The sequence below is a fragment of the Dama dama genome, chromosome 1 (assembly GCF_033118175.1).
Source record: "Dama dama isolate Ldn47 chromosome 1, ASM3311817v1, whole genome shotgun sequence".
NCBI classification, from domain to species: domain Eukaryota; kingdom Metazoa; phylum Chordata; class Mammalia; order Artiodactyla; family Cervidae; genus Dama; species Dama dama.
The window spans coordinates 41,348,240-41,373,914 of record NC_083681.1 but is presented as its reverse complement, the minus strand read 5'-3'; the positions used below and the strand labels follow the sequence as shown (position 1 = coordinate 41,373,914).

Here is a 25,675-nt window from a genome sequence, read left to right as displayed (position 1 = left end):
TTACCACTAGTGCCACCTGGGAAGTCCTTCTTTATCTATAGAATGGAGATAATTATGTCACCTACCTCACTTCACAGTGAGGATTGAGATGGTAATAGATAGTGCACTTAGCTTAATAAATATGATCACTGCTTTTTCAACTATCTGTTTTTCTCACCAAAATATAAGTCCCCTGAGGTAAGGAACCATGCCTGTCTTGCACTTACCATGGGGTGCACAGTACTGAGCAGGGAATCTGGAACACAGCTACTCAATTATTGCTAAATATTTACTGAATGAATACATGAATGTCAGAATGCCACCTAAGAATCTGCAGAGGCTCCCATTTCAACCCTGAGCAAATTTCCATTCTTTCACATGCATTCTCCAACCAGCCTGTTCAGCTTTTCTCTGCTGCACTGTAACAGCTTGTCTGATGAAATTCCCTTCACATCCTTTCACTTCCTCAAGTCCTCCCTTTCGGAGCTGGGTCTTCCCTCCCCCAAGAAGCTTTCCTGTGCCCACGGCTCAGGTCTTCCTGAATCTCCCACTTGGAATCATTTGTCTTGCTCTCTGTCATGCCCAAGCTCCTTTCCGCCCTCATCTCTCAGTCAGCTGATACGCAGTGATATGCAGTGGCCTTGAAGGCAACCTCTGCTCCACCTCTCCCTTCGTGCCCCATCCCCACCCCAGCCTCGGTCAGAGTCAGCCCACCCTCAGTCAGGGTCGCTCTGCCTCCCACTCCTGCCAGAGGACCTTTCCTTTTGATAACATTCTCTCAAAAATCACATCCTTGCAGTGTTTACCTCTCAGTTTCCGAGCTTTGCCACGCCTCACTTAAGGTATTGACTTTTCAATTCGTGATAAATTATTCAGCAGCTCATTTTCAGCCAGACTCCTCTTTTCTTCAGGGCCTTCTCCTCCAGCCACCATTTCGGGGCAGCCTTTAAGTTCTAATGACGTGTTTACAATTCATACTCGGCCAGACATTAAAGCATCGCGGTGCACTCAGGGATGATGAAGCGCTACTTGGGATTCTCAGCAGAGGGAAGGGCCCAATAAGAGTGTTGCTCTGTTGTTTACAGAGAACAAAGATTTCTGTCTTCACTACAAAGGATGTGTGTGCAGACGGTGGCAGAGGGGTTCTGGTTCAAAGGCAGGGCTTTTGCTGGAACTTTCCAAGCCTCCCCGAAGAGCAGACTGGCAGATGATAGGGACAGCCAGTCCTAATCCAATCAACTCTAGGCTTAAGGATTTTCACTCTTGTGCCAGTGGTTGAATGTTGAGGGGCGAGTGGAGGAGGGGGAAAGGAAAGGGCAAAGATATAAAAGAAACCATGAATCTTCTAGAATCAGGGGCATCTGACAAAGCAAGCAAATAAGCAGCAGCACATAATGCTTACCCTTAGGACTGAGTTTTTACACAGAGGCTTCACATCCAAAGGACCACTACCAGCCCCTGTCTGAGCCCTTCCTGTCGAAAGGTCTTGTAGCCCACCACAAGCTCACTTCCTGCTGGATGTTACTGGCCCTGGCACTCCAGCTCCTTGGCTCTTGGCCTCCCAGGCTCCTAGTTGGAGACCTCACCCCCCACCCCCCACAGCCTCCTAACCTGATTGTGTCTTAGGATCACAGGTCAGGACTATATATTGAGGGCCATCGGACATATGAAGGTGTAATTTACATGGTCAGTAATGGGGGAAGATAGGTGAGAGAACTCTCATTAAGAGTTATATGAAGGGAAAGAGATTCCCTGTTATCTTAGATGTTGCTGACATCATTCTCTAAATTATTTGATTAATCTCCAGTCTAGGGTTTAGGCTAATGATCCCCTCCCAAAGAATACCAGAATCGAGAGGCAGACAATAGGACTTTTTGGATTCCATCAAAACTGGAGTTTCTGGCCACTGCATATACGTTCAGGCGACTCACAATGTATAATTGTAGAAGTCCCCCCTCTCCCCTGCCGCATCCCAGTCTCTCTCTCCTCTCTCTCCCCACCTTTTATTCTCTCTGTTCAGCTAGCTTCTCTATTTCTTTACCTGCTTGCACATGGCCCATCCTGGCTCTCCGAAAATGGTGGCCTTACCTCCCGACTGCACACCACTACCCTTCTTTACTCCTCACTGCTAACTGATTCACTCTTTCGTGTCTCAGTCACAGATTCTTGGGAGAGAGAATCCGATTGGGCTGACCTCTGGCCAAGAGGTGTCCATCCCTTGTTCAATCAGCTTTGCCGGAAGCAGGGAAAAGGCTCTTGGGAGAAGCAGGGTGCCTGGACACTCCTGGAAGGGCTGAGGGTTTCTCTAAGAGAGCGTGTGTGCCTCTGGTACAATATCTCGTCCCTTCAGGTTTTGTATCTTTTCAGCGTTCAGTGGGTGGCTCAGTGGTAAAGAATCTGCCTGCCAATGCAGGAGACACAAGAGATGTGGGTTTGATCCTTGGGTTGGGAAGATCCCCTGCACTAGGAGATGGCACCCTACTCCAATATTCTTGCCTGGAGAATTCCATGGGCAGAGGAGCCTGGTGGGCCTCAGGCCATGGAGTTGCAAAAGAGCTGGACATGACTAAGCACAGCACAGTGTTTAGTGGAAGAGAGAGGAACAAGGAGGCAAAGATGGAATTTTGTGGCAGAGCAAAAGTGGCCATAATGACAGCTATTTTTATTTTCTTCCTCTGACTATGGCACATGCTGCCTTCCTTATTTGTGTTGTTATTATTTTCATTTTCAATTCCTCAGTCATGTAACATTTTCCTAATCCGTTCATCCCTTCCAAAATACATGGAGAATATACCTCCAAGTTACTTGCGAACTAATAAAGAAGTGATTCACCCAGCAATGCAAGTGGTGGCGGTGGTTTAGTCACTAAGTTGTGTCCAACTCTTAGAACCCCATGAACTGTAGCTTTCCAGACTTCTCTGTCCATGGGATTCTCCAGATAAGAACCCTGGAGTGCATTGCCATTTCCTTCTCCAGGAGATCTTCCCAACCCAGGAATTGAACCTGGGTCTCCTGCACTGCAGGCAGATTCTTTACCAACTGAGCTACAAGGAAAGCCCAGCAATGCAAGTAGACATAACTAACAATGAGCACCTACTAAGTGATACAGATATGGTTTGCTATAGATTAGAACACATCAGTTCTAGTAGAAACAATCCAGTGACATTGATCAATTGATGAGTGATTTACCACCACTCTGTAGCTAAGGGGACTAATGCTCACACAGCTTAGGTAAACAGTAGAAGGTCCTGTAACTAGAACGTGGCAAAGCCTGGATGGGAACATGCTGGGAATGATGGCAAATCCATGGTTCTTCAGTTCCCACTCTAATGTATAAAGATGTGAGGACCTCTGCTCTGGCAACATTGAGAAATCAGCAGGTTCACATCAATGAGATTTCCAACAAAGTGAAGCAAACCCTTTAAGGGAAATATTTTTTAAAAAAACATGATAGTTGGAAGTCCTAAAACATATGTGATATTCTCCTGCCTGTTTAAACTAATCACTGACTGAGCGCAATGTAACATTTTCCTAATCCGTTCATCCCTTCCAAAATACATGGAGAATATCCTGTTTGCCTGGCACTAAGAACTAGGAAAACAAAGTTGCATAAAACAAAAGACTTTCCCCCAAGGAGTTCAAGGCCTGGAGGGGAAATACATAAATAATATTCAATACCCAAATGGTGGTAGCTAACATCTTTGGTTAGCTAGTGTTTTACTTGCATTATCTTAATCCTCATAATAAATCTATACAGGAAATACTATTATTATTATTCTCATTTTACAGAAGCAGAAATTGAGATTCAAAGAGTCAAAGTAATTTGCTGCGGCTAAACAGTGAAGCAGGGCAAATTCATATAATCAGTCTAGAATCTGAGCTATTAGCATTGCACTCTACAGTTTCCTCCATGTAAGCAAATAATTGCAAGCAGGGTAATCAGGACAAAGTCAGGTACTGGCTTATGATCGCAAGGAAAGAGTGATCAGAGCAATGGTAGTAGAATTTCACCGGGAAACCATCCAGACAAAGAGAATAGCATAAGCAAAAGCACAGCGATGGGAAATGGCATCAGACACCAAGGGAGCCACTGGGCGGCTCATGCATTTGGAGCACCGCATGTGGGAAATGGAGGGCGAAGGAAAAGTGGAGAGAAATAAGGGCAGAGAGACAAGAAGGGCCCAGATGTGGGCAGCCTCATGTCACACCTCACTTGCCCAGAGGAAATCAGGAGGCAATGAGGGTGTCAGGTGGGGAGAGGATGGGATAATCTTTGTATTTTCAGAGAGATAAGAAAGATCATTCACGCTGCAGTGTGGAGTGTGAGAGTAAAGTTGGTGGTTCTGAAAATGAAGGGGAGCAGAAAGGAGGGGATACTGCCCTTTTAGGGACATATGGAAATGATATGTGTGTATGTTTGGGGACTAGTCACAATAAATGACTAAAAATGAAGCACTGGAGTCCTGAAATGTTACATAGCCATCTGCAGATGAGACAGATCTGCCCAATGAATTGTCCTGCCCCAAATGCCCAATGAGAAGCCCTAGGTCAAAGGAAACTTGAAGTCATTCTAGATGCTCCTTTCCTTCACCCTCCCTCGCCCCTCAGCCAGCACACATATGTATTAACAGTCTGAAAGTCCTGTGTTTTCCGCTACTTCTTTGCATCTGAGTGCAGGTCTCACCATTTCTTCTTCTGTGTGTGTGCTCTTTGTCTTTGGATTCCCGACACTTAACACAGTGCTGGGAACTGAGTGGGTGATGGCTGATGTTTGTTGAACCCAATGGAGCTGCTTAATCCTGTGGGATATATGGTCCATGTACAATACCCTTGACTTGAGTGAAATCAATTAACACCCTCTTCACTTGTGATCTTGACTTGAGTATTTCTCCCAGGTCTCAGCAAAGTTGATGATTTCTGCTTGGCTTCCTCACAACATAAGAAACACCACGTTTCATCATCAGTTGCTGTTCTCTTCAGAAACTCTTTATATTGCCCAGCATCCCCTGGGTAATCAGAGCAAATATAATGTCTTTACTGCATCTATTTGTTATTTGGAATGCATGGCAAGCCTTCATGGAAAATTTCCTTAAGTTCACATTTCCTTTCAGAATGAGTCTTTATCTACAGTTAACTCTTGAGTCACCTCTCTCTCTCAGACACACACACACACACAGACACACACACACACACACACACCATCTTCAGATCTTAAATAGGAATATTCTTCAACTGAGAGCCAACAGATCTCCACTCTGGACCAGGTTTTGATGTTACTTGACCTTAATTAAGCAACTTAACCTCAATTTCTTCATTTATAAAATAAGGGATCTGACTCAAATGGTTTTCAAATGACTTTTCATGGAATCTAGGCGTTCTCTGGAGGTAACTAGAGGTAACACTGGAGATGAGGGAGAGCTCACACACCCACACACACACTCACACTCACTCACTCACTGTAATAATCAGAGGTGGTTTCCACCAAACAATTTTACTAGGAAACGCCTTCTGGGCATATGGTAGTATCTCACTTCTGGGCCTCTTTGTGGTTGAGTAGGATCACACGGCTGGTTTTGATCCATGTGACCTAAAAAGTTTTGTGGGTCACTGTCATATCAGAGCATTTAATTACCAACACAATACTCTTCAAGGTTGTTTCTTTTCTTCTGCCCTGACAACCAGCAACGCTGAGATGGTGGCTGCTTCATCCACTGGTGTCCTGGAGTGAAATTATGACCTGAGCCCAAGCCCATCTATGTCAGACATACAGCATGAACAAGAAGAGCCTTTTCGTAACAGCTGATAAATTTAGAAGGCTGATTTTCACTGCACATAACCTAGCTTATGCTGACTAATACACACACACACTCATACATAAATTCTACATAAGATTTTGTTTGACAAACGGGTCCAAAGGCTGAAAACAAAATTGAAAATTTCATTTCTGAGGACCCTTGCAATCAGAAATCTATGATTCTACACAGGTCCTTCCAACACTCTAGCTATCTTCCCTACCCTCTTTACATATTTCAACTTTACTTAATTTCCATGAACTTCTCTTAATTTGATGGGTGCCCCCCCACACACAGAGATTTACTTTTCACATAAAATTGTATGACAATTTTGGAAGCTCAAAGTGATGACCCACTTTTTCTTCACCACACGTACATTCACTTACCACAGCCATCAGAACAGACTTATCTGCCAAAGCTGACAGCTGCACTCTGACAAGGTGAGACTTGTTGCAAGCTGTACCCAACTGTCTCTATTTCCCTGAGACACAAGTGAAAATATGTGTCCTCACTTTGGAGTCACTGCTTGTCTGAGTGCTTTAGTCAGCTAGTACCCCTACTGTGCCTGGAAAGAGTTTTATGCAAAGAAGTTTCCCAGTAAATATACTGATGGTTTTTGTGAAAATAGTGGATACATGTAGCATCACTGTTTCCTTCATAGTCTGAAGCCTTATGGAACCTCCCTCTTTCAAGGTCAGCTAGACCAGATGGATTCTTTGACTGCTAAAAATAGCTTAAATGGGATACCAACTGGAATCTGAGATATTAAATTCAATCAGTAATTTTAAAATTTTGTTGTGCCTAGTCTAATAATCTCCTTCAATTCAGTGGGTCTGGGATGATGCCCTAGAGTTCATACTGTTAATTAGGTAACTCTGATGCAGATAGTTAAAGAACCACAATTTGAGAGGTTCTACACTTGATCTTCAAGCTTTTTGGAATCCTAGGAATCTGGATAATTTCAAATTCCAGATATGCAAGAGATTCAAAATGTTCAATAAAAGGTACTGCAGGAGAAGCACTAGTCATTTTTAGACATTGCCCCTTTGGTGGTTAGGCCAAGGCCTGGGAATGAAGGAGCTGGGATTTCATAGCATCAGAAAAGGCTGTGGGAAACTAGAGGGAGGGTCTCTTCTAAGGGTCTCATCATCTAAGTCTAATGGTACCAGTGATGCCAGAGCAGGGCCCAGAGTTTACAAAGAACTGTGGTGGGTAGACCAAGAACTCAACAAGGGTGCCAAACTAAGGCAAGGAAGGGACCCAAAGCAGGTTCTGGATGTGAAGCCCAGGGCTTGCAGGGAAATGAGAAGGTGGACATACAAGTGACAGGTCTAGGCAGTTATTTGGAGGAGAGATCTGAGTGAGTCCTAGGGATACACACAGTGGCCTGGATGTCAATTACCCCTTTGTAGGGGACTAAGGATGAGCCTGGCAGAGTGGTTCCTAGAGTAAAGAATAATGCCTCTGGAAGATAGATTCAGTAAAAATTGGGTTGGGCTTTAATCAAAGTATCCAGGAGTGGGAAAAGTCAGAGGATGAGTTTAATTCATGACCTAGGGAGAACTGAGAGTTGAACCCAATAAATGTGGTTGTTAAGTTAAAGGGTTGACTCAATGGGGTTAGAAATAGGAGACAAAGTTAAAGATTTGGGGAGCTGGCAGAAATTGGAATGGAGCAGAGGGTAGAACATGAAAGCAGGAGTAAAGAGAAAGGTCGAAGGCAACTTCTCTTCTTATAGTTATGAGACTGGTATCTCACTTTTCCTGGCTCCATGTGGTGTGGGGTGGGTGGCTTGGTTTGAAGACAAATGAGGCAGGCACTGACCTGTCCTCAGTGGAACATAGAGAGAATGGGCCCTTGGACCCAGAAGTCAGCCAAGGTCTATCCTTCCACCTTGGCAACAAAAGAGAGCTGAGCCATCAGATACCAAACACCACACTGAGCAATCAGGGTAGACAGTGGGATTGCTTGGATTATGTGACTTCCTAGGCTCCTGTATGACAAACAAGCACAGCCTAATGGGGAGAGGAAATTTTTTCAGAACAAGAAAGGGCAAAGCATTCTCTCCTTCCTCATCTTCTTGTTCCTGCCATTACAGAAGGCCTTTGCTGAAACAGTGGAACATGGCCCAGTAATTCCACTGAGGCTGTGTTAATTGTTTCTCATCACAAATTTGGGCACATCCTTTCCCAATTAAAAATTCGTTGCATTCAAGGAAAAAATAATTTAGGGCTCATTAGAGTTTTGTTTTTTAATCAGTTAATAGAATGTGGTAGATAATGGAGGGAGAAGGCAGAACTGGGCTGGAAGACTGGAAAATTGATTCTCTTCCCAGTTCTGACATTTACTAACCATGTGACCTTTGGCAAATTGCTTCATGTATTTAGGCTTTTGTTCCCTTGTTCGTAACAAGAAGGTTATCAAACTTGATGGTTTCTAAAAGTCCTTCCAACTCAGACATTCTCAGGTGTCTGATTGCACTTCCTTCCCACCTAACAAGAAGGCTTAGAAAAATGGAATTGGCTCACCTTGTAGAAATGGGCATTTAATTGTTGGATGAATAGATGGAGGGATTAACGAATGAGTTGCATCCAATGACACATATTTCTGGACATCTCCAATGAAAGGGTTGCCATCCCAATGTGAGATGACCTAAGCAGGTGATGAAAGTAAATCATAAAGTTAAAGAAATGGGGACATGGTTATATGAATCGTAGATCCAGATCCACCTTTGACCTTCACTGATGTTAAATCCTAGAATTCGTGAATATTAGACTCTCAGAACTCAAAGTCTTAGCATGTCAAATCAACCCATTTGACAGGTGGGGAAACTAAGGCTAGGCAAAGTGACTTGCCTGCAGTCCCAGAGCTTGCTAGCAACAGAAAGTCTGAACCAGCCCTTCTGCCTCTCCCTCCTGTGCTTTTTCTCTGCACTGTGCTGTATCACATCTCCCAGAAGTGCAGCTAAAAATGGAGCTGAAGCTTTAGGCAAAAGCCCAGAGCTGATGACCCAGTGTTACATGAACGGCAAACTATTATCAAAGCAAAGGACTTCCCCAAAGATTCAAGATAAACTCTATACCTTGTATCCTAACCTGTGCTCTGGAACCACCCTCCCCCTAACAACTGCAGCTGAAAAGCAGCGTGAAACTGTGGGCTCTGAAAAATGCACATCCCATAAGAGAAGATGATTAGGAGCAAAGACAGAAACAGCTAATTTTAGGGATTTTCTGGGAATAATTCCAAAGAGAGTTGGGCTTACTGAGAACACTCATGGGCAGTGGCAAAAGTTAGAACCTCCTCCTCTCCCCAGAACCATGAAAAAACCCCTTCCCATCTGGCCAGGAGCTTTGCCAACTAACTTCCTTCTAAGGTATTCAAACTCTCTGGACCTTGATTTCTTCTTTAAAATAGAGAAGAAGAAAGCCTGTGATAATCAAGTGAGGCTCATGCATATCCAAGCACCATATTCATCCATTCAAGACTGTCTTCACTTCAGGTCATCATTGCTTAAGAGTCTTGTCATGGTTCCCTGTGTTCATTCTTACCCCTGAAACATTGCTTCTTTCGTTCTCTTGCCTAATGTGAAGAGTTCCTTGATCACTCAAGGCCCCAAGGAGGGCTTTCCTCCTGCTTTCTTCATTGGTGATCTATAATACTCATTTGGCACCATGCCTGATGCCTACAATCACAAGTTACTGTTATTTCAGGAAAAGATCTCTTTCTAGCTAGGCAGAATAATAGGTCCATGGATATGTCTACATTTGAATCCCCAGAACCTGTGAATATATTATATTATGTGGCAAGGGAGAATTAAGCTTGCAGATGGAATTAAAGTTACTAATCTGTTGACCTTAAGGAAAGTATCCTGGATTATCCAGGTGAGCCCAATGTAATCACAGGTATCCTTAAATAAGGAAGAGGGAAACAGGAGACCCAGAACAAGAGATAGCATTGTGAGAATGACTCCACCAGCCACAACTAGGTTGGAAGATGGATGACACCACCAGCCTAGGAATGCAGGAGGCCTCTGGAAGCTGGGAGAGGGAAGGAAATGGATTCTTGTGTAGAGCCTCCAGAGGGAACACAGTTGTTTGCCAACAGCTTGATCTTGACCCAGTGAAACTGATTTTAAAATTCTTATCTCCAAAGTAAAATAAAATTTTGTATTGTTTTAAGTCACTATGTTTGTGATTATTTGTTATAGTGTGTGTGTGTGTGTGTGTGTGTGTGTGTGTGTGTGTGTGTGTGCGCGCGCGCGCTCGCGCTCAGCCACCTTAGGCGTGTCCAACTCTTTGTGAGCCTATAGACTGTGGTCCACCAGACTCCTCTGTCCATGGAGTTCTCCAGGCAAAAATACTGGTGTGGATTGCCATGCCCTCCTCCAAGGGATCTTACTGACCCAGGGATGGAACCTTCATCTCCTGCATCTCCTGCATTGCAGGAGGGTTTTTACCCACTGAGCAACCTACCTATACACACTACAATTTATGCTGGATGTCATGTAGTCAGTATTTATAGTACTAAACACAAAGTAAAAATAAACAACTAGTGGTTATTTTTTAAGTTAGTGAATGAATGAACTAACTGATATAAAAACAATTTGGAAATTAATCAATCAAATGATAAATAGCTCTAAGTTATAAAAACCCTTGAAAGCAGACTCAGGTGTCTGAGTATAATATGATTTCATGGACATTGCTTGTGTTGTCATTATTTTTCCAAGGCCACATCATACACTGGAAATTACCCTGGGCTTCAAGTCAAAAGACCTGGGACACAGTCTTATTGCTGGCACACATTAGCTGTCAGAACTTGGATAAATTGTGTAACTTACCTACATCTCAATTACCTCATCCATAAAAGAAAGATACTATTTACTATCCTGAGAACTTCCTGGAGCAGTTCTGGGAATCTGATGAGCCAATGCACAGAAAAGGGCTGTGAAAACTGTAAAATGCTATGCACATGGGAGTGGCTGTTCATTTACCATCTTTTTCTGTGGACTAATTTTTAACTAAAAAGCATTTTCTTGGTGCCTCTACTGTGCTCACATTACTACATGAGTCCTTGTGGGAAAATATAAGAAATATAAGTTTTGGAAGGGTTCATAATTCAAACTAGGGACCAGGGTGAAATGAGACAAGTCATTCAGTTTCTACTCTGATCCAGGAGCCCAGGACCACCTCTTGCTCATTTGGCCCCAGGCACTGAGGGACCAGGCACCGCTGATAATGGGCTAGAAGCTTCTTGCTACAGACCGCAGTTCAGTTAGCTGAGGCCCAGAGCCTGGAGTGAATCAACAAGAGGGGTCTCTCATTTGGGGGAAGCCTTTAAAAAACTTTTTTTTATTGTTTTAAAACACACATGATACAAAATTTACCATCTTAACAATTTTAAATGTCCAGTTGAATGGCATTAACCACATTCACAACATTGTACAATAATCACCACCATCCATTTCCAGAAGTTTTTCATCATCCAAACAGAAACTCTGTACCCATTGAACAATAAACTCCTATTCTCCATTGAAAGAAGACTTGTGTAGGTGGCTGATCCCACCCCAAACACAGCACTTGTGGAGCAGTTCCTACCTGCTGAATGAGACTTGCAAGCTCTGTCTCCATCCTGTGGGATCTCCACAGACACATGGCCCATTCGGGATGGGGTCTGGGAGGATAGACTTTGGGCATACACAAGCATAATCTCTGAAAGATGTCTAGCCCTCAGGACTAATGCATTGGGCTTCTTAGTAGAGTTTTTATTTCCTTGGGGAGTTAAGTCTCCTGGATTGCCAACTGTCCTGCCCCTGGCCAAGAACTGAGTTTGACAAAACTACCTTTATAAAGCTCCTTACTTCTCAAAGAAAAGTGCTCTAGACCCTCCTACTTATTTAAAGAATCCAAGGCATTCACAGTTCTGTTTCTTACAGGAGAACTCATTAACAAAAAAATAAAAAGAAGAAGCTGAAAACATGTGATACAGAGCTTTCTTTTCTCCCATTAGGCTCAAATTCTCTCTACAAATCTTCTCAGCTTCAGAAAAGTGGGATAAATGTCCTTCTAGCTATTTAAATCTAATTCCTTACTTATGCTTTTGATTCTATACTAATCCATAAATGCAAAAGGAGAAAAAAATGCTATAGGCACAAGAAAATTTTCATTATTGCAATATCAATAAAAATTGCATAAGCTAAAATTTTGGTCAAAAATGGCTGTTTGTTAGTATATGTTTATTTCTTTTGTGCCCCCACTAATGTGATAGAAAGAAAAACTCTTTAAAGCCACATAGGGAATGGGAAAGGGGACATCAGTATATGAGAGATCGTAATAAATTTTTAGAAGACTACAAATTGTTGGAGGAATAGTTACTGGCTTAGTAAGATAAAGGAAAACCAGAGGAGGGGGTGAAAAAAGAGCAATTTGTTCCATAAAATCCTGGAAAGGCTAAGAATTCAGGGGAATCAGAACCCCTAGATCAAGGCATTTGGTACCCAATCCACTTACTTCTTCCCCAGGTAGAAGATATGAGTTTTCTTCTCTGGCAAAGTTAACAGAAGTTCAGGGTTCAGAGGCACCTAGGAGGTGGAGGGCAGGATTAACAACAAAAAGATTAATTGAAAGTCTGTAAAATGAAGTGACGGATCCAAGTCTTCTTTTGTCCCCATCTGGACTCCAGGCAGAATGCTGGTCATCAGGCACTTCCCTGGTTGGCTTTTGGAGGTCTCTTCTCTGGCATTTGGGGAGCACCAATAAAATGACCAATAACTTGCCCAACTATCTTTTAAGTGAACCCCACCACACACTCCCATATGCTATTACACACGCGCGTGCGCACACACACACACACACACACACACACACTTTTGTGTCTTACTCTTAAATATGAAGAGCCAAGGCTCATCAAATAATTGAGAACAACCTCTAATATAGAAGTGAAAGATCAAAACAATCATGGGGAAAAAACATTTTATCTAACAGATAATACAAAGCAGAAGAAAAGATTTGCTCCAAATTATTACCCTGTCAGATACAGGGGGAAAAAAAGAAACAAGCACATTAAACAGCAGGAAACTAAGACAGAAAACACTCAAAGATTAAGAAAAAGCTCTTGGAAATTTGCATATATGATTGCCAAAATAAAAAACTTGAATGCCTAGAAAATAAAGTCAAAAAAATCTGAAGGAAAATAAAACAAAAAGACAAAGAGATAACCAATGGAGAGGGAAAAACTTAAATAGAAGTTAAAACCAAGAACCATATCATATAGCTTACAGGAGCCATAGAAAGAAAAAAATAGAGAAAGTTAGGGGAAAGGAGTAGAGGACATCTCAAAAATATATCTCCAGGTTGAAAGAGCCCACAGGTTATCTAGCACAAAACTACATCAAAAGTTCATGAGCATCAATTTCAAGGACCAGGGTAGAGAGAGAAAATTATAATATATTCCAAAGTGAAAATAATTTGAAAAGAAGAAATAAGAATTATGATGATTTCAGACTTTTCCTTAGCAATACCAAAAACTATGGATCAAGGCCATCCAATTTGATTGGAAACTTTTTTAACTTAAAACTTTACACATAGTCAAACTAGCCACCAAAATTTAACAACAGAACAAAGATATTTCAGGTATTTAATGAACCCAAAATGATATCCATTTACTAGGAAACTACATAGCACATACCTCAGCAAAAAAGAGGGAGTAAACCAAGAAAGATAATGACATAGAAAACAGGAAGCAATGGACACAACTTAAGAAAACAGTGGCTGGGGGACTCCAGGGTAACAGATCTGTAACTTCCTGGCATCAGAGAGAATCTGAGGAGAGTCACTTACAATAAAAAGAGAGGGAGAACTCCATATGATATCCTAAAAGTGGAATATTTGAAAAGATTAAGAACACGTGAGTGGTGAAATAAATATTTTTAAATTAAGTAATTATGAATTTGAATAATAAAAACTATAGGAGAAATAAAACAGAATCATAGTAATATGTTAGGGTTTGAAGTAAGCAATATTTGCATAGTCATAATGATATAAAATTAATTATTTGTTATATAAAAAATTGTGATACAATTTTATTGGGAAGGTGAAAGATGAGAAATCAAGATGTGATATAAAAAAGCTTAATCTTTCCTACCATAAAAGAAAGTCAATAGATAACATCAGAAACAAATGAGAAATAGCAGTAGATATATATTATTTAGAAATATGGATTAGCTATAATAAGAACACCTAAGTAATTAAAGAAGCAGTTATTTCTACATAGCAGGGTTAAGATGGGATGGAACAGGATATTGAAATGTTGTCTTTTATTATACATCATTCAAATATATTTTATGTCTTAAAATATAAAATACACATATACTGTAAAAATACACATATACTGCTTACTAGAAGATGCTTCTAATTAAAAATAATTACACGGGGCATTAATTTTAGGCATGATGGAGTGCCAGGTATTGGATTTACCATCTCAAATTACACAATTAGAAAACCAGACAAAATATATGAAACAACAATTTTTCAGACATTGAACAACACAAGACCATGATCTCAATGAGAAGAGAAGCAAATGCGCTAAGTTCTGTAACTGCCCTAGAATACTGCCTGAAAGCTATTTGCAGGCTACAATGCAAAGACAAGGATTCCAAACAGCCTGGTGATCTTGGTGAGTGAGAACATAGAAACCAGAGATCAGAAACCCAGTGACCAAAATTTGTAGGAGAGAGTACCAGACAGAAGAGAGTTGCTCAGAAAGAGAGAGAGAGCTTGAAAGATCTGAAGAGAGGGTCCTTTGAATTTAGGTTGAGTACTGACCTGCACATGCATAAGATAAAACTGCCTGAGGCTGGTGAAAAAAATCACCAGAAAGTAACAGGCTGAACAACTTTCAGAGCTCGCCCAGGACTGAGAATAAAGTAGTGGCAAAGGAAATGGCAACCCACTCCAGTATTCTTGCCTGGGAAATCCCATGGACAGAGGAGCCTGGTGGGCTGCAGTCCATGGGGTTGCAAGAGTCAGACATGATTTGGCAACTAAACCATCACAACCACCATGAAAGTAGAAAGACCTTATAGTACAAATTATATCAACTAGAGTCTTCCAAAGGGTAGCGTCTAAATTAACCCAAAACCAAAGGCTGCTCTGGATCTGCTCCAACAAAGCCTAATTTTGAGCCTGAAAAAGATCTAACTAATCCCAAGGAATATAACTGCATGTCAGATAAAGACAACCCAACACTATTTTTTCAAAAAATACAATGACATCTAGTAACTAACTACGTAAAATCAATAATGTCGGCATCCAACAAAAAATTACCAAACATGAAAATGATAGAAATATAAGACAAACAAGCTCTGGAAAGCTAATGTACAGCAGGGTGATTATAACTAAAAATACTGTAATGTATACTTGAAATTTGTTAAGAGAATAGATCATATATTCTCACTATACACACAAAAATGGAAACCATGTGAGATGATGGAAATGTTAATTAACTTGATTGTGGTCATTACTTCACAATGTATACATATATTAAGTCATCACATTGTACACCTTAAAGAAACCATGTTGTTACAATATAAATATATACAGGTGTAGCCTGTTTTATTGTGCTTTGCTTTATCAAACTTCACAGATACTGTGTCTTTAGCAAATTGAAGATTTATGGCAACTCTGACTGCCAAATGATGGTTAGCATTTTTCTATCAATAGAATATTTTTTAAATTAATGTATGCATATTTTTTAGACATAATGCTATTGCATATTTAACTACAGTATAGTATAAACTTAACTTTTATATGCACCGGGAAACCAAAAAATCATGGGACTCACAGTATTGGGATATTTGCTTTGTTGTAATGGTCTGGAACCAAACTTGCAATATCTTTGGGGTGTGACTGTACAATTTTTGTTTGTCAATCATACCTCAATAAAGCTAGAAAAGATTTTTTAAGGAAATAGATCTTGTTAATAATAAAACATTACTAGTAATAAATTGAAAATAAAAACTATAAATTCACAGATCTAAAAAAAGCTCAATGACTCCAAGGAGATCAAATATTTAAAAAATGCAGCCTGTCCATTATTCTGTTTCTGTTCCATAGATAGGTTCATTAAGAAGAGAAGCTAAAGGCAAAGGAGAAAAGGAAAGATATATCCATCTGAATGCAGAGTTCCAAAGATCAAGGAGAGATAAGAAACACTTCCTTAGCGATCAATGCAAAGAAATAGAGGAAAACAATAGAATGAGAAAGACTAGCGATCTCTCCAAGAAAATTAGAGATACCAAAGGAACATTTCATGCAAAGATGGGTATGGAAATGGTATGGACCTAACAGAAGCAGATTTATTAATAAAAGGTGGCAAGATTACACAGAAGGACTATAAAAAAGATCTTAATGACCCAGATAATCACGATGGTGTGATCACTCACCTAGAGCCAGACATCCTGGAATGCGAAGTCAAGTGGACCTTAGGAATCATCACTACAAACAAAGCTAGTGAAGGTGATGGAATTCCAGCCGAGCTATTTCAAATCCTAAAAGATGACGCTGTGACAGTGTTGCAGTCAATATGCCAGCAAATTTGGAAAACTCAGCAGTGGCCACAGGACTGGAAAAGGTCAGTTTTCATTGCAATCCCTAAGAAAGGCAATGCCAAAGAAAGTTCAAACTACTGCACAATTGCACTCACCTCACACTCGAGCAGAGTAATGCTCAAAATTCTTCAAGCGAGGGTTCAACAGTACATGAGCCGAGAACTTCCAGATGTTCAAGCTGGATTTAGAAAACAGAGGAGCCAGAGATCAAATTGCCAACATCCACTGGATTATCGAAAAAGCAAGAGAGTTCCAGAAAAGTATCTACCTCTGCTTTATTGATTACCCTAAGGCCTTTGACTGTGTGTATCACAACAAACTGAGGAAAATTCTTTAAGAGACGGGAATACCAGACCACCTGATCTGCCTCCTGAGAAATCTGTATGCAGGTCAAGAAGCAACAGTTAGAACCAGACATGGAACAACGGACTGGTTCCAAATTGGGAAAGGAGTACGTGTATATTGTCACCCTGCTTATTTAACTTATATGCAGAGTACATCATGTGAAATGCTGGGCTGGATGAAGCACAAGCTGGAATCAAGATTGCCTGGAGAAATATCAATAACTTTATTTTTCTGGGCTCCAAAATCACTGCAGATCGTGACTGCAGCCATGAAATTAAAAGACGCTTACTCCTTAGAAGGAAAGTTATGCCCCACCTAGACAGCATATTATAAAGCAGAGACATTACTTTGTCAACAAAGGTCCGTCTAGTCAAGGCTATGGCTTTTCCAGTGGTCATGTATGGATGTGAGAGTTGGACTCTAAAGAAAGCTGAGTGCCAAAAATTGATGCTTTTGAACTATGCTGTTGGAGAAGACTCTTGAGAGTCCCTTGGACTGCAAGGAGATCCAACCAGTCCATCCTAAAGGAGACCAGTCCTGGGTGTTCATTGGAAGGACTGATGTTGAAGCTGAAACTCCAATACTTTGGCCACCTGATGCGAAGAGCAACTGAGCTGAGCAACTGAACTGAACTGGACAGAGATGCAGATGATACCACCCTTATGGCAGAAAGCAAAGAGGAACTGAGGAGCTTCTTGATGAAAGTGAATGAGAAGAGTGAAAACGCTGGCCTAAAGCTCAATATTCAAAAAATGAAGATCATGGCATCTGGTTCCATCACTTCATGGCAAATAGATGGGGAAACGATGGACACAGTGACAGATTTTATTTTCTTGGGCTCCAAAATCACTGCAGATGGTGACTGCAGCCATGAAATTAAAAGATGCTTTTCCTGGAAAGAAAAGCTATGCCCAACCTAGACAGCCTATTAAAAAGGAGAGACATTACTTTGCCGACAACGGTCCACCTAGTCAAAGGTATGGTTTTTCCAGTAGTCATGTATGGATGTGAGAGTTGGGCCACAAAGAAGGCTAAGCATCAAAGAATTGATGCTTTTGAATTGTGGTGCTGGAGAAGACTCTTGAGAGTTCCCTGGATAGCAGCGAGATCCAACCAGTGAATCCTAAAAGAAATCAGTCCTGAAAATTCATTGGAAGGACTGATGCTGAAGCTGAAGTTCCAATACTTTGGCCACCTGATGTGAAGAACCGACTCACTGGAAAATACACTGATTCTGGGCAAGATTGAAGGCAGGAGGAGAAGGGGACGACAGAGGATGAGACAGTTGGATGGCACCACCAACTCGATGGACCTGAGTTTGAGCAAGCTCTGGGAGTTGGTGATGGACAGGGAAGCCTGGCATGCTGCAGTCCATGGGGTTGCAATAAGTTGGACACGACTGAGTGACTTCACTTTCACTTTCATAGTTGCTTTACAACGTTGTTGTCTTTTCTGCCGTACAGCAAAGTGAATCAGTATACAAAAATATCCAGTCTTTTTTAGATTTCCTTCCCATTTAGTTCACCATAGATCATTGAGTAGGGTTCCCTGTGGATGGACTGGGAGGTTGGGGTTAACAGATACAAACTTTTATGTATAGAATGGGTAAACAACAATGGCCTACTGTATAGCACAGAGGTTTGTATTCAATATCCTATGATAAACCATAATAGAAAAGAACATTTTTAAAAGAATGTATATGTATGTATGGCTGCATTATTTTGCTGCACAGCAGAAATTAACACAATATTGTAAATCAACTATCCTTCAATACAAATATTGATTAAAAATAAAATACAAATGCAACAGACTACTAATAACCACTAACCATGAAAAAATGCTTAAAAAGAAATTCTTACAAGCAATCAGAGGAAAACAAATACATTATGTACAGAGAAACAAAGATAAGAATGACAGAAGATTTTATGTCAGAAACTGCAAACCAGAAGAAAATAAAGCTAACTAGAGTTTTGTGCCCAACAAAACTAGCTTTCAAAAATGAAAGTGAGCCAAACACTTTTTAAAACAAACAATATCTGAGAAAATTCATTACCAGCATAGCTGCTCTATAAAATATACTAAAGGAAATTCTTCAAGCAGAAGGAATAATACTATTTGGAAATTTGTATCTACCCAAAAGAATCAAGAAGAATATGTGGACTAATATAAAAGACATTTTCCACTGTTTAATCTCTTTAAGTAAAACTGTCAATTGAAAATAAAATAATACCAGCATCCCATGGTGTTTATAACATACATAGGAGTTAAACACGACAACAATAGTACAAAAGAAGAGAAAAGTTTCTTGCACGTCACATGAAATGGTTTAACACAATCAGAAAGTAGACTGTGATGAGTTAAAGATGTATCAATATATTGTAAACGGTAGAGGAACCAATAACAAGACAAGGTAAAGATATAGCTAATAAGCCAACAAAGAGATCAGCTGGAATCATAAAAATAATGTAAAAAAAAAAAAAAAAGGAAAAAGGAAAAGAAAACAAATAGGAAAATAGAAAACAAACAGCAGTATGGTAGATTTAAATCTAGACATTTCACATTAAATATAGGCACATTAAATATAATCACATTAAATATAGGCAATCTAAACACTGCAATTAAAAACAGAGATTGTTAGATTGGATTTAAAAAAAGCAAGAACCAATTTTGTTCTGTCTGTAAGAACCCACTTTAAAACTGTAGACACAAGCAAGTTAACAGTAAAAGAATGCAAAAAGCACTAATTGAAGGTAAGTTTGAGTGGCTACATTAATATAGAGAAAACACTTTTGGACAAGAAATATTAAAAGATAAGGAGATACATTTATAATAATAAATTGATTAATCCATCAAGAGGAGAGAACAGACCTAAATGTATATACAGTTAATAACAGAACCTCAAAAAAGGAAGTAAAAAACTGTTAGAACTGAAGGAAGAATTAGATAAATCCACAATTGCAGTTGCATGTTTTAACACTTTTCAGTACTTGAACAACTTGGTGAATATCACTAAACATATAGAAAACATGAATGGGGAATTCCCTGGTGGTTCGGTGGTTAGGACTCTGTGCTTTTACTACAGGGGGCCTGGGTTCAATCCCCAGTCAGGGAACTAAGATCTCACAAGCTGAAACAGAAACAAAACATGAATAAGCCAAACCAAACAGACCTGTATAGAACACACCAGTCAACAACAATGGAATACACATTCTTTTCAAGTACACATGTAACATTTACCAAGAATGACTATATTCTGGACCATAAAAAGCCTATAATTTAAAAAGATCAAGACTATATAATGTATGTCTTTTGATCACAATGAAATTAACTGAATCATTAATACAAAGATATCTGCAAAAAGTCAAATGTTTGGAAATTAATAACATGCTTACAAATGATTCATTTGACAAAGGAGAAATCAAAAGGAAAAAGACAGTATTTTCAACTAAATAAACATAAAATCACAAAATTTCAAAATTTCTGGGATAGATGTAAAGATTAGAAGTGCTTAGAGGAGATTTTATGGACTAAAGAAGCAGAGGGAAGGTGTGGTGAGCACCATCGGTAAAAGCAGAGGGAGGAAATGTTCATCTGGCAGAAGCAATAAATGCTCACCACACCTTTCCTCTGTCCTACCTCATTAAGCTTCTGTTACATCTCTTTTATCCTCTCAACTAAATGTTTCCAAAACATGGATACAATAGAGCCATTTCTATCAACATCAGTCATTTATCTTCTTTAACTCACAGTAGTTATATTTTTGTAACAGCAGAAAATCCAAAAAGGAGGAGATATATGTGTGTGTATGGCTGACTTACTTCGCTGCACAGCAGAAAAGAATATAACATTGTAAAGCAACTAGACTCCAATAAAGAAAATTTTAAAAACCATTTTTCTGCCCTGCCCATAGTTTCACACGCACACCTCCTTCTGACCAACACCCAGCCAAAAACACGCACACACACAGCTAGGGCTGAACTGAACGAGGGATGGCCACCTGACTCCAAATTAGCCAGTATGTTGAAAGCAAAAAAGTGAAAGTGTTAGTCATTCAGTCATATTCTGCTCTCTATGACCCCATGGACTGTGGCCTGCCAGGCTCCTCTGCCCATGGAAATTTCCAGGCAAGAATACTGGAGTAGGTAGCCATTCCCTTCTCCAGGGGATCTTCCCATCCCAGTGATCAAATCCAGGTCTCCTGCATTGCAGCCGGATTCTTTACAGTCTGAGCCACTAGTTGCCTAGAAATCTGACTTTGTGTGACCTTGCACCAAGAGAAGAGCGAGGCTGAACAGATTCTATCTTGAGAACTTGATATGAGGCATAAGATTGCTGACAGTTGGTGGTGAGAAAGTCTTGTAAATTGAAAGTAATGGCAACCGTCTGCAAGTTGATGAGTAAAAGGGGGAAGCTGTTCTGCAGAGAAAGGGAAATGGAGCTGACAAGAAGCAAAGAGCAGAGAAGAAGAGACCGTGGCCCAAGAGAGAGAAATAGAGCCAGGAGCCAGCTGCTTCTGTTCCTCTACATCTCCCCTGATATTCGACTGCACTTGATTTCATGTCCTTTGATTCTGTGAGAGCTCTGTTTCCCTGTAATAAACACTATTCTTTACTTGAGTAACTCTGAATGAGTTTTGTGTTCTTGCAACCCAAAGAACCATAACTTGAACAATTTCATGTGTCTTTTTAATTGCCTCCCAACATTGCTTGGTAACTTCTTTAATGTTAATCAGTGTCTTTTATTTCATCTGTATAACACAGCTCATAGTCACATGACTGAATTATATAAATGCTGATAAGGTTCACAATGAATTAATTCATTAATCTGGTTACTGACACCTCTACCACCATCAGAATCATGAATTGCTTGTTTTGTCTGCTCTATCGAGTCCTTTGTGAATCTTTTTTTTTTCTCTACTCCCTTTGGCTCTGGTGGGACTAAGACTCTCAGGCTTCCAAACCCCTCCCACTGAAGCAGGCATATGGCCCTCGGTGTAGGTCAATCAGGCTCTCATTTGGAATCTCAGTCATTGGATAATAGTTTCCTAAAGAAATGTTGATCACTTGAGAACCATGGAGCTCCCTTGATAACTGGCCTTTCAGTTGTCTGATTGTTCAGCTTTTTCTTCAGTCCTGGGGCTGTTCACTATCCTTCCAAAACCCCCCTTTCCAGAGTCCATTTCTACTGTTTTCAGCCTGATTCCTCTCTGATACAGGCTGGTTCCCATAGAGGTCAGTTTCTTCCCTAGCTATATAGAATAACTGGAAGAAAGTCTTCTTTTTGGAAAGAGCAGCTAATTCTGAAGCATGCTATCTTTGAAACAAATAAAATATTTCTTTATTGATCAGTTGCCCCACTGCTGTCCTCTTTTATATATCTCCAACCCAACCTCTGGGTTGCCTTTTCTGCAAGAGGCATCATTAGTTTTGCATGAGTTGTTGATACTCAACCTCATCTTCATCTTCTAAAGCTGTCTATGAGTGAATGAGTCATGAACGTGACACTTTAGAGGTGTCGTATGTATTTGGGAAACCAGGAAACAGAAGCTAACTTCACTTAGCCGAGTTAACACTTTTTCTATAGCAATATAAAGCAGACTTCATTCTTTGGGTCTGAAGGATCTGTATGTAATCAACCAAGAAGGCATCTCCCAGGCTTAAATCTGGTGTCCCAGTTTCCGATGACAAGCCCACTCTGGCCCTTTTAATCAATATCCCTTTGAATCAGAGCCAACACCCTAAGTGTTGGCTCTGATTCTTCCAAGACCTGAAGTTCCAAGGCAGTTTGTCTCCTCTCAACACTCTGACTCATTATCCTATTTTACTGAAGTACTTAGAATGAGAGCTTTGGAGAAGTGCTCTGTGCAATTACATAAATGAATAGGCACATTTATTTTAAAAATTTTCAGATTTCCTAGAAAGAAATTTTATGGTCTTTCCCTGACACTAATTTCTGAAACTGGAAAACGGTACTAGGGGTATCCTTGCCCTGCCAAGGGACTTGCATTTCCAAGGCAATATAAAACCCAGTCATTAGTTATTCATTCATTTTGAAAATCATTGTTGAGCATCTACTGCATGCCAGGCACTGTACTGAGAGTTGGGTATATGATGGAGAAGAAAACAAACATAACCCTGCCTTCAAGAGAACACAGTCCAGTGGAGGAGAGAGGAAAAAAATCACACCTGAATAACTGCATGTGTATGTGTGGGTGTGTTGCTCAGTTGCTTCAGTCGTGTCCAACTCTTTGCGATGCTACGGACTGTTGCCTGACAGACTCTTCTGTCCATGGGATTCTCCAGGCAAGAATACTGGAGTGGGTTGCCATGCCCTCCTCCAGAGTATCTTCCCAACCCAGAGATTGAAGCCACGTCTCTTGCATCTCCTGCATTGCAGGTAGATTGTTTACCCACTGAGCCTCCTGAGAAATATCAATAGCAGTAGAAGGGAATATTAGATGGGAGCGGGCAGAAGAGTCTCCCTGAAATCTGAAGGATAAGAAGTGAGGAGAATTGGAATCAAATAGATGGAGTAGCATAGATGAGACCTAGAAGTAGGAAAGAGCTCCTCATGTATTTGAGGAACCAAGTGGAGCTTTGTTTGGGCATATTTAGACTAAGATGCTTATGATGTATCCAAGCAGAAAACTCAAGTAGGTAGTTGAATCGAGTAGTTAGATACGTAGGACTGGAGTTCAAATGAGAGATGAGATGGAGATACAAATATGATCATTATCAGCATGTAGATGATATCTTGGGCCATGAAAATCTATTATTTAGGAAGAGAGAGAGAAGCAGCCCTGCAGAACACCAATATTTAGACATTGGAAGAGAGTCTATAACAGAGACTGAGAAGAAATTGTCATAGACATCAGGGATAAGAAGAAAATCAATGGTGTAAGAGTGGTCATCTGGATCTAATGCAACTGAGAGAGTAAGATGAGAAAATAAATTGTCCATTGAACTTGACAGCATGAAGATTATGATAACCTTGACACAGGAAGTTTTTGGTGAAATGGAAGAGACATAATTTGAGAATTTTGAGGTGATAAAATTTGAAATAGAGATAAGCATGTAAACAAATATTTTGAGACATTAAGCTGTGAAGGGATGCAGAGAAATGGGCAGTAATTGGAGAGGGGTGAGGGAACCAAAGAAGGTCTTTAAGCATAAAAGATAGTCAATCATGTTTATGAGCTGAAGAAAAATTAGTCCCATTGAAAAGGGGGAGGATTGATAATTTAGAAGGGATAGGAGACAACTGGAGAAGTAAATCTTGAGAAAGTGAGAGAAGATGGCAACAAGAGCCTATTAGGGACCTAGCTCTAGGAGATGCTGAGCTGTGACAGAAGCAACACACTTCCTCTTTGTTCCACCCACTTAATGAAATCCTTAAACTTTTATTCTGACATCCTCTGCAGGATGACTGTTATGGATTGAATCGTGCCTCCCCAAAAAGATATGTTGGAATCCTAACCTCAGTACCCCAGAATGTGACCTTATTTAAAAACAGGGTCATAACAGATGTAATTAGTTAAGATAAGGTCATACTGGAGTAGGGTAGGCCTTTAATCAAATGTGGCTGGTGTCCCAATAAGTGGAGGAGAAGAGGCAGGGATACATGAAGGAAGAAGGGCACATGATGACAGACGCAGGAATTGAAGTGCAGCAGCTGCAAGTCAAGGAATATCAAGAATTGCTGGCAAACCATCAGAAGCTAGGAAGAGGCTAGGAAGAATTCTCCTCTACAGGTTTCAGAGACAGCATGACCCTGCCAACACGCTGATTTGGGGCTTTTAGCCTTTTAGCCTTACTATGAGGCAGTAAATGTGTTGTTTTAAGTTACCTGGGCTGTGGTATTTTGTTACGGCAGCCTTAGAAACAAATACAGCTTCTACCATCCCTGTGGTCCCCACAGACACCTGCCTTTTTGCCAGACTAAAACGTCTCTAAGTGAAAGAAGCTAAGTCTGCCTGGAGTTTCTGGTCCCTTTCTAGTGGATGAACTTTATTCAAAGTCCCAGGTCTCTCCTGCCCAGGCTTAGAAAACCAGAGCTCTGTGCTAAGTCAGCCAAGCACAAATTTGCCTCGGTTTTATAGAGGCTTAACATATCCCAGCCTTGGCCCCAGGGGGGTCCATTTGACATGGTGGACATGGCAACCATCCAGCTGAGGAAACTACTTCCTTACTAGCAATGCAAGAAAAAATCCCTTCTGAAAGAGACCAGAAGGGATTCAGGCTGAGCCTTCTGCACAGCAACCCAGGGAAGATAGGATCCTTTCGTGCTGGGGTATTTGCATGAGATGATGGAATGAGGAAAGCAGGGATCAGCCAATAGCATGAGGAAGAGTGAGTGATACCATATCGGGTGGAGGTGGAGGGAGGCGCTATACTAGCCGAAGTGTTTCTGGAGTTTAAATACAATCCACACGAGCAAGGGACAGAAATGGGAGTGTAGGGATCCCTGCCTAATCTAACATGAAGAAGAAAACAGAAGAGCCCCTGTAGATCGGGCAGCTGTGCTGCATCATGTACAGTGCTACATCATGGTGCCTGAGATCTGTCTGTTCAGGTTGGATCCAGGCAGTGATGCGAGAAGGAACACGGTTCAAGGTCTGATCTGTTAAGAAGAGGGCTACAAAGGTTAGCCATAGGATTGAGGCTCCAGCCAAGTGGGCTGGGGTTTGGGTAAGACCCATAATCTGAAAGAAAGTGTGTGAAAGAAATCAAGGAGCCATGGGAGGACCCCCAACTGTTGATGGACTCCACATAATGAGAAGCAGAAAGGCAGGGAATTCTTCCATCTGGCTACTGCACAGATATCCAAGGTTTGCCTGGGCTCATCGAGTCCTGGGTCTGGTTCACTCAACAAATATTTATTGAACCTTCACTATGTTCAAATCCAATTCATGCTAGGAATACAAAGGGAACACAATAAAGATTATTCCCCAGAGGAG

At 40.7% G+C, this 25,675-nt stretch overlaps 1 non-coding gene across 1 annotated transcript; it reads left to right on the top strand.

The window, feature by feature from the left end:
• The first annotated feature begins 19,758 nt into the window (after window positions 1-19,758).
• Window positions 19,759-19,831, top strand: TRNAK-UUU (transfer RNA lysine (anticodon UUU)). Its single transcript has one exon. It is a non-coding gene; the product is annotated as a tRNA-Lys (tRNA).
• The last annotated feature ends 5,844 nt before the right edge of the window (window positions 19,832-25,675 follow it).